Source organism: Sander lucioperca, chromosome 15, assembly GCF_008315115.2.
Source record: "Sander lucioperca isolate FBNREF2018 chromosome 15, SLUC_FBN_1.2, whole genome shotgun sequence".
In the NCBI taxonomy this organism is placed as follows: domain Eukaryota; kingdom Metazoa; phylum Chordata; class Actinopteri; order Perciformes; family Percidae; genus Sander; species Sander lucioperca.
Window position 1 is genome coordinate 19,825,912 of NC_050187.1, and position 12,549 is coordinate 19,838,460.

Consider the following 12,549-nt stretch of genomic DNA (forward strand, 5'->3'; position numbering starts at 1 on the left):
ACGATCCCGACATCATTTGAAACCATTAAAAACATCTTGGTTAGTATTATGTGACAAGGTGAATGTCACACACCTGAGCAGCATAACACTATAATTGGGAATGTTGCCGCTCTTTCTGTCTCACTGTTCATTTTTATGTAAGATGATATTCACGTGGGTGCACTGTGTGGAAACCTCACTCACTCAACCAGTCCTACAACTCACTCACTCTACAAATCCAGCATTCAGTATCATATACTGTCGCACACACTGTGTGAGCCGAGAGCGCTCTCCGTCTTTCATTCATCCCGGTAAACGCTGCTCACACTTTCTTCTTCTTCTCCTCCCTCCTCACCCCTCCCTCCCCTCGTTCCCCTTCTCTCCCCACTCTTCACTCCCTCACGCTGGGATAGCTTACTTTGTTTTTGTTTTCCCTCCGCGGTGCCTTTTGGTCGCAGTAGTAGGCTAGTGGAAGATATCAACAGAGCTACGTTTCTTCTTGCCTCCGCGATACTACGGAATACATAGGAGTCGTTGGAGGGCACGCGCATCACGACAGAGAGCAGCGCGCAAGCTTTTTTTTTTAAGAGGGTACGACATGATTTAAAACAAGAAATTAAGAAAATATCTGTATTGAATAACAGCGTTAGGTGACGCTCCACCTGAAAAGACTCACGTTAAGTTTTGACGGATTTTACGGCACAGGTGCGTTAAAGGATTAAATACAGGCATTTGGCGGATGGTTGTCGGTTTCGTGGAGAGGAGTCAGCGCCTCTGCGCAAGGTGAGTGATGGACTCCGAACTGAATGGAGGATACTGACAGTAGAGTTTGTTCAACAGATGAATTATTGAACTGTATTGACCTCCTTATTTGACGTCTGGATCATTCTTCTGTCTGTTTCAAGCAGAATACGTTAAGGCTTTGGCACCTTAAATCACTCTATATCGCTATGGAACTCCTGCTCGGATAGCGACTGTCAGTAGAGTTTGTAGCAACCTCTGCAAACTTTGTGGCATTTAAAAAATATCTGTAGATAAATCTCAGGCATGGTTTTGATCCAAGTTTCCAAATGCCTATTGCTGCATGATATTATAGTTTTCCTATCGTGCTATAAAATCCTTCCTGGGGGTTTTATAGAACAATGTATCTAAAAGCAGCACTTTGAATTATCTAGGTCGATGCATGTGTTTCTGGGTTGTTTCACCATGAGATGCTGGACTAATGTAGTTTAGGGCTGTAACTAATGATTATATCAGTTCTGGATCTGGGAATCCATTAATTGTTTGGTCAATAAAATGTCAGAAAATAGTGATACATCACAGTATGCAAGAGTCCAATGTGAGGTCACCAAATGTGTTGTTTTGTTTGACCAACAGTGCAAAACCCAAAAACAACAAACAAAAAAGGCAGCTCATCCTTACATTGGAAAAGATGAAACCAGAGAATGGGTGGTGTTTCTGCTTGATACAGTAAACTACTTAAATGATTAATCAATTATCAATATAGTAGATTAATCTTCAATCGACTATAGAAGAAATTCAGCTCATTTTATTTCAGCTCTAGTGTAGTTTGAATACATTTAGAGAAAGATTCAGAAGCGATTTAGAGATTCAGAAACTTTTCACGGCAGTGCAAATCCAAGCTCTGGCACACCTTCAATAATGACTTTATGTGAAATATGAATATGAGACACATGTCAGACATATTATGGATTATGGCTGATACTTGCTGCATCTAGTTTCACTGGCTCCTATTAATCTCATTGAGAGCCTGCTCACTGCAAGTATTTGTCACTTTGGGAAGAATGCACAGTCTCATACTTGGTATCTGTGGAAGGATGATACGAGCTTATGGCCTTTACACAGCCCTGGCGTGCCTGTCATTGGACTCACACAAACATACATTACAAGCTATCCCCAAATATCACTCATTTAGAAACATTGTAATGAGGTGCCATGAAGTAAAATAATTCAATTTATTTCGGTCATCACACATGCAGCCATCATTTCAGTCCTCAGAAAAGGCCATTTTATTTACCCCATACTCCCCTCACTGCAGTCCATACTCTGCCTTTTTATTTCCATTGACTTGCACTGGGTCTATTTTCCACATGTAGCCCAACAGCTAATCTGAGCCGAGGCTTCATGCTCTGTTTACATACAGTTATTGATCAGCATGCACTGACTTCTGCTGTACTTCAGGTCACTGCAGCAGACAGGGCAACAGACTGTCTCTAGAATAGGAGAGAATGCACCTCATACACCATATCAGAGCTGCAACTGATGATTATTTTCACTATTGTGAAACTGCCAAATAACAGATTAATAACAGAAATTTGTGAAAAATGCCCATCAGAGGTTCCCAGAGCCCAAGAAGACTTCTTCAAAATGTTTGCTTTATCCAAACAACAGTGCTAAACTAGAGCTGGAACAATTAGTCGATCAATCAACAGACAGAAAATTTATCAGCAACTATTTTGATAAACTGTAAATTAAAATTACTTTCGAGAAAAATGCCGCGGATGCACCGCTTTTCGGCTGGATGTCCGTTTCCTTCCGCTTTCTTCGTGTTGGCATTTTAAACTCCAGTGGATTTATGAGGACTATGGTTAACTGCTCCTCAGATCTCTACAGACTAAATTCAGACAGCTAGCTAGACTATCTGTCCAATCAGATTTTCTGATGCACGACTAAAACAACTTCTGAACGTACACCCGTTCCACCAAAACAAGTTCCTTCGAGGCTATTTTGCAGCGGCAACATGGCTCCATGCGGAGCTCAGCGCGCCCATGACAATTGTGATTGGTTTAAAGAAATGCCAATAAACCAGAGCACGTTTTTCTCCCATCCCGGAATGCTGTGTGGACTAGCCAGACCCTCTTCCACAGCGCTATGGAGGAAGGTCTGGCAATGCGAGACTACTTCAAAGCTAATACCCTAGGTGAGCATTTTAAGGAGGAGCAAAAGAAAATGTAGTTCATTAGCATGTTCATTATGTGGAACATATGCAGTGTAGCTGTTGTCAGCTCTGAGTGATCTAGAAGTACAGACGCCTTTTTTTCATTTCATTCTCCCTCTTTCTGTCTCTCATGAGGTGCTGAATTGCATCAGGGGAAGAATCTGATTAACCGAGTGGCATAATTTACCCGGTCCTGAAGGAATAAACAGAAAAGCGATGTTGTTCTTGCAAAGTGCCCACTTTCCTTCTATACATACAAAGCATATGCACACACAAAGATTGACACACACACACACACACACACACACACACACACACACAATCTGAGAGCAATAATTGAAGCAGTGTGCTCCTTCGCCTTTTTAATAGGACATAGATTGATTGAACAAGTGTGTGTGTGTGTGTGTGTGTGTGTGTGTGTGTGTTCATAGGCGTGCAATTGCTCTGGTTTCCTTAAGATTGATAACGCATCATGTGTAGGTGTCTGTCTAGTGTGTGTGTGTGTGTGTGTGTGTGTGTGTACGTTTTCCACCAGGAGTGCTCCATAGCAACAGGCAGCATATCTTCTTCAAAAATCTGTTTCTCACACACCGTATGCTGTGACCTTTCTGCTGACTTTGTGCATGTGAGTCTACGCATGGGTGCATCTGTGTTAATGTGTGTGTCCATGCACATCAGTGTGTGAGCTATTTGACCTTTCCTAGTGTACATTCATTAATAGCTGCATAATAGCTAATATGGAACAGCCCACTGTGCCTGTCTACACGATCAAGATATTGAATCTGTCTGTCTCATAGCAGCATCACTGCAGTGCCAACCTTTTCAAAGAGCTTTTTGTGCCTCTTTTCCTCTCAAACAAAGCAGATATCATCACAATTGTGCAGTATTGATAATGCTTTGGAATGCTTAGTGGCAGTTTATCATGTTTAGATTATTTCATGTATCTCTCAGCGGGAACAAGAGAGACATCTTTAATATATATCTTGACACGGTTGTCGTGTTATGTTAATATCAGTGTTAGACTAATAACTGGTTGCATATTTCATATCCAGGAATAGCAGACAGAGCTCTTTAGAAATCAATTTTCTTTTGCTCCATCACCATGTTCGGAAACTGGCCTGCTGCCAGATCAGGAGGGGATGAGGAAAGGAGAGGGGGATATTGTGGGTGCATTAGTGAATGAGGAAAGAAAAAAATGCTTATCAGATGTAGAATTCATTATTTTCCTTTATATTTGTCTAAATAAGTTATTTGCGTTCTCAAAACTTCATAGACACTCTTATAGACACACTGAGGAACAGATGCAAGTTGAAGAAGCACAGCAACACATGCACTTGATCATAGATCATAGCTTCCTATTTATATGGGCTAGGGTGCTGCAAGGTCATGCCCTATTTAGTCCATGCGTGTGCGTGTGCGTGCGCGTGTGTGCGTGTTGGTTGCACAGCATGCAGTCCAAGCTCATACATATCAATAGCATTTTCCTTGTGTGTTTGGTCATCATTTACACAGCACACGAGCCCAGCACAGTATGATGTTTATATGTATGCCATCTTTGTAGATAGGGAAATATGTGTGCATGTGGAGAGACTATAACTCATAACAAATAACTCACCGCTCTATCGTAGAATCTGCATTGTATGTGTAAAGGCTGTTGGCCTCTCTTGTTTTTCTTGGAAATGTTTCTGCAAGAGAAAATAAACATTAGCTTTTATTTTCCAATTCCCATATCAAACTCATACTCGTATTTAGAAAACATAATGTATTCATTCTGTTAATCAAATGGCAAAGGAGGTAGAGTTCATGTGACTGAAATTGGCAGTAGTTGTTAGGGTGGTTAGTGCGTGATGAATACTACTATATTTATTTTTAATTTTATATAGTTTTATTTACCTAAAGCTTAAATCTAAAATAGCTCAACATTTAGGTGCTCTTCTTTTTGGGTTATTTTATAACATGACTTTATTTTCTTTGTTTGATCATTTGACAGTTGATTGCCATTATCAATGCCATTGATTGCCTCTCTCTTCTTGTAGCTTTCAGTTTGTTAGAGGCACTGTTCTATAATACCTCTTTCACACCAATGACCCGGGTTGGACCGGGGTTATCTGACCCATGTTCAACCCTTCATTTGTCTATTCAAACTAAGCCAGTCAACACGGGTTGATCCCTGGTCATGACAATTCAGATACAGTACGACCAGGGACACAACCCCCGGAGCCATGCATACTAATGACCTCAGATGAGAGATTGGGTGGGGGGAGAACATTTCTCTTTGTTTGATAACAATTAGGGCTGAAACAATTCCTCGAGTAACTCGAATAATTTGGTTACTAAAAATCCTTGATGCAAAATGATTTGCCTCAAAGCTTTGTTTAAACAATGTAACTAACATTGTACACCACTGTGTTTCCGCACAGATGATTATTACTGTCGCACAACGGGCTGACGCTGCTGTTGACACATGCCGTGAAGACTGACAGCGCAGATTACAAAATGAAGGAAGAGAGCGAAAATAGTGAGGGGCTAAGAGAAGAGACAGGTGGAGAAAACAACAGAAAATTTGGGATCATTTTAAGATGCAAAAAAACGAAAACAGTGGACAGTGTGTCACAAGTTAAACAAGGTAACATTAACGTCTGCATGCAGTCTCTCGTCCAGCGTTTTACACAACTACATCATGCTACTCTGCAAATAGCAATTTTTTTAGAAAACAAGCTAAAACAAAAGCTGTCGGTAAACTTACCTGCTGGTGGAGACAAGACAGGCCCTCAATCTTTAGCAGCGCCTGCTGCACATGGCTACTTAATATAAGGTGACCATATTTCTGAGACAAAATCCAGGGACATTTTCAGCTCAGAAGCGTAAATACCTCCAAAACAGGTAATGTTTTTATCTTTGTAAACTTAAAACGGGGAAACTGCGCCAGGGGCCTCACTAGACCTAGAGCTGCACTGGGGCACAAGGGGGCCATGGGCTCCCCTGTAAGAAATGTTTATTGTCTATTTTAACATTTAAATGCATCAATCTGGTGCACTTTGAAAAGAAATTCAGAGGTTAGACTTGATTATTCTTATCTATGGATGGAAATATTTGTGCTGTATGTTGTAGCCTGAACTATTTTGCACTTCAGAATTTTAACCATGCACACACAGGTGGAATAGTTTTTTCTTCATATTTGTGCATTAATGTCACTAGGAAGCATACCAGTAGAAATATATATTTATATTTGTAAGTGGGATTGTCTGGAATCTGGCAATATAATAACCATTATGGTGGGATACTCTGGCTAAGCAATTTACAAAAATGTCTGTGCTGACATAAATAGTTTACATGAGAATACATTATAATTTTAGCTCAAAGTTGGAGACCATGTAGAAATTTGTTATGTCTTGCCTGTTTGATTTATTATCATCTTAGTTTGTCTCTGTGTAGCTATTTAGTGGAATCATTGATTGATTGATTGTTTGTCCCTACTTATCCTGTGTTTATACAGTGTTTCAGTATTTGTCGGCGCTAATAAACATGAGTGATTTGAACCTGGCCTGGAGTGTGTGACTAAGGGTGGCATAGAATAGGCTAGTCCTCAGATATCGAGCGTAATGTTATAGTGATAAATTAGACATCTGGCAGCCTACCCAGGGCCAATTTTGACGACTGTCAGTGTTAGTTGAAAAGTAAGCCGATATAATATGGCAAGAAAACATTCGTGTTCAATGAGAAATAGGCAAGCAATCTACTGTAGGCCTATTGACAACAACAATGCCAAATGAATGGCAAGGGAGTAGGATCGGCAGTTTTGTAATCAACATTTGCTCGCTGAGCCAGCCAGCCAGAGATAGTCATCACTGACAGGCTGGTAACCTAATGCAGCTGGCACAAGTTTGTGATGAATAGTTTAATATGTCCGCACTCTATTAAGTGGTTTCATTTCATTTAATGAAAAGTTACCAAGTAGCCTACCTCTAAGTAACTAGCTCAAGTTAAACTGAAATGTCATTATAGTACAACTGTGTGCCGTAGTAGTAGTTAGTTGTATCACTGCTAATAGTGTTAGCAATAGCTATTGCAAATTGTAGATCATACACAGCCTACACATATAGGTTAAAGGTTAAATAATATATAACATAGATGATAAACAATAACACTTAGGCTACAAGAACACCTTTGGTTTACCTATCCTATGAGATATTGTACTACTCACACTTGTCAGAGCTAGCTGGCTGAATGAATGAATTAATGGATGGATGAAAAAAGCCCACTGTAGCGGTCTCGCAAAGGGCAAAGATTCTTCTACTGCGCTGCCAGAAATATGGGCATTCTAGAACATCTCTGAGCTCTGAGCAGCGCTTGCTCTGGCTGTCTGAGCCTGCGCATGTAGGGTGCGCGACTATACGTTTGGTCAATGTTTTCTTTCTTTCACTCCAATTTTGGGTCTGTCAGTCACAGTGAAAACCGGGGACATTTCCGGGGACAGCTCCAGCTGAGGACAGGTTTCGGGGACGTCTGGTCACCCTAACTTAATATGCACGTGAATGACGTCAGCGCTAAGCTAAATGCTAAAGTGTGAAAGTTGTCGATTTTCAACCCATCTGAAGCGAGTCATCCAGTGGAGATTTATCCAGAAACTTTCCCTTAACTTACCAGCTAACACTAGCGGTAGCTAGCTAGCTTGGTTGGCATAATGCTGAACAAGACATTTTTAGGCGACCAAATATTTAAATAAACTTTTATTACGTGAAGACAGACAGTGAGAGGGTCAAAGTTTACGATGGAAACATGGAAAACGATTCACTGTGTTCCCTCAGAAGGAATCACTGCACATGGGTAGGCACTTGTAATTACATTATGAGCATGTTTAGAGGCTTAAAACACATTTAAAACTTGCCCTGTTTAAGCCTGTTGGGTGCTAACGCTAGCAGGGGGATAACACGGTGTAGGCAGCACTGATTGTTTTAGTCTTTTTTGCTAATGCCAGCACTCCAAATTTACAAACAACAGAGCTACGTGTTGAAATTGACCGGAATTCTCCTTTAATGCAATAGCATATTTAAAGACCCTCTTGACATTGATCGCACAATTTCTTGCTTTTGTAGGATCATTAGTGTCATCTCAGGTCTAATACACTTGGTATTGAATCGGGATGTTTAGTGCAAAAACCAAGACATTGTTTAGTCTATAATTGCTCTACCGCTTTAAAGGAGAAAATATGGAGTTGAGAACTTGCCAGGGAGGTTACACTAAACAGAATAAGAACATTTGGACAGAATGTGCCAAAGTATAGAAACAGTGCAATTAGTTGCTAATGGAACAGATTGAGCCCAACAGTTTTGTTGCCATTCAGCATAGCACCCCCCATATGTTTCAGTAACACAACAACCCCCATTCAAACTTCAGGCCGCCTTCGTCTCACCCCATTAACTCAGTTACTACACACACACACACACACACACAAACAATTGTGCTCGGTTAAACTGAGAAAACTTTACTTTGCCCGGGATAATAGTCTTCATTCACCCTCTAATGAATCCATATTGTGGCCTAAAGTGGTAGATCTGCTATTAATACCATTAACAAGTAATGGCCCAGAGAGAGATTTTCAGAGATAAAAGCACCAGAGAACCCGCATGAAGAAAAAGGTCTGACAGAGGCTACATACATACATACATAAGAGATAACAAATTTTAAATTAATGAGTGTGACTAAAATAAATATATAAATATATAAAATAAATGAATAGAGTTGACTAATAAAGTTTGCTTCATAAACTCAGTGTTTGCATAGCAATTTATTCCTGTATTAAGGTGTTTTTTTTTTTTTATTTTTTAGAAAGAGTAGATAAGTCTAGCCCCGACCATCCCTCATGAATAATCCCTGCCCGCAAGGCCACATTTCCACCACTAGGAGAGAAAAGAGGAGGAAGAGATGAGGAAAAGGAGAAAGATGAAGAGAGTAGTGTGAATATGTGTAACTGTTTTTTACTCTGTCAATATCAAGATGCTCCATAACATAGGAGAATTAGGCCCAAAATAGAAATTGGGGCACAACAAGCAGCAAGTAAAGGGAGAGTCATAAAAACACACAGACACACACACATACTGACTCAGGGAGAGATATGTGTGACCTGACCTTGACATTAAGTGCGTTATTTTCTGTACTACACTTTGTCTCTTTCCAACAGATTTTACCCTTTTGGTTTGACAATGCTGAAATTAACTATGAGGGAACTGACAGGAACCCTTATCACATATGTGTCACTCATTTTGCATCTTTAGCGTTTAGCTCTTAGTTTTATTTTCCACAGCGAGACTTGTGTGTTTGTAGCCTGGCTGTATTTGAGTATGTGTATGTTTGCAGTTTGCAGCATTGAGAAATAATAGTACAAAGAGAGCTCCTGCAGTGCAAACAGAATGAATGAGGATTTTGGTTCAGACTCGGGCTCCGGCTCCTTTGAAGACGTTATTCCCTCAGTGTACCTTTGATTACTACTGTACAAAGGGGAGGATGTTAATCTTGGAGCGAGTGTGCATGCTTTTTTTTGTAGACGTAGGGAAGACAGTGTCGGAAAAGATTACTTTACTAGTAAGATTACATTACTACTAAGAGTGAAACAGAGAAAAAAAATTGTAAGGTGGAACATCAAAGTGACACGGCAGGGTGCCTTTGCGATATACGTAGGGTTCCATATTATTAACCCTGCAACCCTTTCTCTTGTTCTACCCACTAGTGAGTCATTAGACAGGCCATTGGCTCACAGGCTGATGTCAAAATGTCATCGTCTGTGTGCATAATTTGACAGTTAAATCAGAGCAGCACTTTCAAATGAGAAAGGAACTATATAAAATGTGAGCGCAGAAAGAGGGAGAGGGGAACAGGCAGTCCAGTACACAGCGACCCATCTGATGAAGCAGAAATGGAAAGATTGATGTCGAAAAGAAAAAGAACGAGGGGATGAGGGAACTTAAAAGACGCCCTGCTGTCCCAACCACCTGCTGTTCCCTCTCTTTTTATCCCTGTCTCTTTATATGTCTCTCTCTCTCTTTGAATGTCCTCTGTCAAGTGTGGCACATTTCACTAGTTTATCTAAAGTCTACATCATACCAATAAAGGTGTGTTTTCAGGTCATAACTAAGAATGCATTTGTAATAGGAGTAGTGTCTCTGAAGCTCCCCTTGGTATAAAAATTACACTATAGCTCAGTACAATAGGGCTCTCATTTAGTACAACGCTATCTTGTTGCAAACTAATTAATATTCTAAACCCAGGTGACAGAAAATAGTCTAAGTGGTTGCATTTACTAGACAAGAACAAAAAGCTACGTCCAATTCAATGGCAGCTTTTTAATGAATGGTGTGCTAGAAGCTGAGATTTGAGGGACAATCCCCTTAAGGTTCATTCTGTCTTTGGATGCCTCAAGCTTTCGTGCATTCGCTAAGACTCATCTAGTTTTTGCAATCTTGTTTCGAGTTTTTTTCTTTTTGGCCTTTTTTGCATTTTTAAATTTGAGATACTGGTTGTGTATAATATTCATCTCTGTCCTCATGTTACCTGTTAGATGCCTTTTGCAGCAGCTGGATAGCTCAGTGAGTAACACTTGAGTGGAGACTGGCTTTAAAGATGTTTTTTATATATATATATTTATTCTTTCATATATATATTATTAGTAGGGCTGCATGAAATGAGGAAAATATGCGATAACGTTGTTGAATATCCCAATAACGATAAATAAACAGATATTAAAGTGTACTCAGTTCTGCCTTTCTGCTGCTTTCAGTATTCTGCTAAAACATAATAAATTCCTTGTTAAATTTAGAACAAATTAAAGGAAATCATTTCCAACATACATTTTAAAGTGCATTTTTCTACTGATCATTTGTCTACTGATATTTAACACTGAGAGTAACACAGTACATTACATGTCATTTAGCTGACATTATCCAAAGCGACTTACAGTTGGTATATATCAGAGGTTGCACGCCTGTGGAGCAACTAGGGGTTAAGTGTCTTGCTCAGGGACACATTGGTTGATGTATCGCAATGGGAATCAAACCCAGGTCTCCCATACCAATGGCACGTGTCACATCCACTGCGCCATCACCACCACACAAAAAAATCTGAGTCATTCGCGATATGTCGCAGCCTTTCACAATGTCTTTATTGTGCCATGATATTACAAGGACGATTAAAAAATGATATATTGTGCAGCCCTAATTATTAGTATATATTCACTGACTTTCATAATATTTTTTGAGTATTTAACACTGGCATTTAAATCTTATACATATCTGCTTCATCAGGACTGTGTGGGTGTAGTTTCATTTGATTGACAAAGGCCTGTCAACCCACCAACTGTCATCAGATTGTGAAACACATGTTGCAAAATCCTGCTTGGTGCACAGAAGTATGTAAAATTACCTTTTTCCAACTGAGCCCCACCAACACAGACATAACAGCAAAGACACAAGTCTCTCATGTGAAACAACCAAAAATAAAGCATAGCATTAGTTCAGGAAACGCACTAAATTCACGATTATACTGGCTGATTGGCATCATCTGTGGCTAGGAACATCCAATCATATTCATGAATGTGTATAACACAGCCAATATAAACTGAATCACCACTCCCTCCACTACCCAAACCCCATCCTTATGTGCTATATTTGTGGTTTAGTTGACTTCAATAATCATGTACTGTATGTTTAGCTCTCCCAGCAGAATCCCACAATCCTTGTTGCCACTCAGATTCTTTGAAAACACACTAAAAACACAACATACTCTTTTTTGTGGAGGCAATCTACACCCTCGAAACAGTGTGGCGGAGCCCTTTGCTTGATAAAATTAGACAGAAAGACCAGTCATAGTTAAAAGCTTGGTTTGCGTAACATGATTCTCATAATTAGTAGACAGTCCAACAATGGCACATGTCAAGTATTTATGTGCTCATAAGCAGCAAAGCCCACCGATAATATATTTTGGAGATAAGGGGTTGAAAAAATGGCATGTTACATCAAGCAGTGAAGTTGTGCACGTCATAAGAGTTCCTTCAAAGAGCAGAGCCTTTTCCTTTGCTATAAATGGTCAATTCAGTCATCATTGATTGCATATTTCCCAGTGACCTCTGTGTGCATCCAAGCAAAAAAAATAAGATGCTAATCCTACTGTAAATCTAGAATGCTGAACTATAAAGAAGGAATCGGAAGATGAACTAAAGTTGAACTATTCGCTGATACTAAATATAAAGCATGCCTATTTGTGATTGCTGCTGAAGTTGCACTAATTAGATTCTCATAAAACAACTAACACAGTAACAGTCCGTTGAAGAACTGCTCTGGTCTGATATGGTGGGAAAGAAGCCACTTTTCAATTAAGATCTCTAAACCCATTTAACATGAAGACATCACGTCCTGTAAAACTCCACCCTCCCTCTCTTTTTTCCTCTTTTCTTACCTCTTTCATTATTTTTCCCCACAATCTGTCTCTCCATCTTTTCGCTTCGTTGGGCCTGCCATTCTATTAATGTCACCAACAGATTGCCTCTATTAATTAGTCTACATCTCCCATCTTGGATGTAATAATCAGAGGTAATAGAGATATTAGGAAGATAAGGATAT

The 12,549-nt window shown here is 39.8% G+C and overlaps 1 protein-coding gene across 4 annotated transcripts in view; it reads left to right on the top strand.

Annotated features, from left to right (window-relative positions):
* The first annotated feature begins 204 nt into the window (after window positions 1–204).
* Window positions 205–12,549, top strand: part of zgc:171482 (zinc finger protein) — a 57,105-nt gene continuing 44,760 nt past the window's right edge. For 2 of the 4 annotated variants that reach the window (XR_004895222.1, XM_035992374.1), the window contains exon 1: window positions 205–762. The gene's annotated coding sequence lies outside the window, so the exon portion shown is untranslated. The remainder of the gene's footprint in view (window positions 763–12,549) is intronic. The other 2 variants (XM_031305261.2, XM_035992375.1) reach the window with 1 other exon arrangement.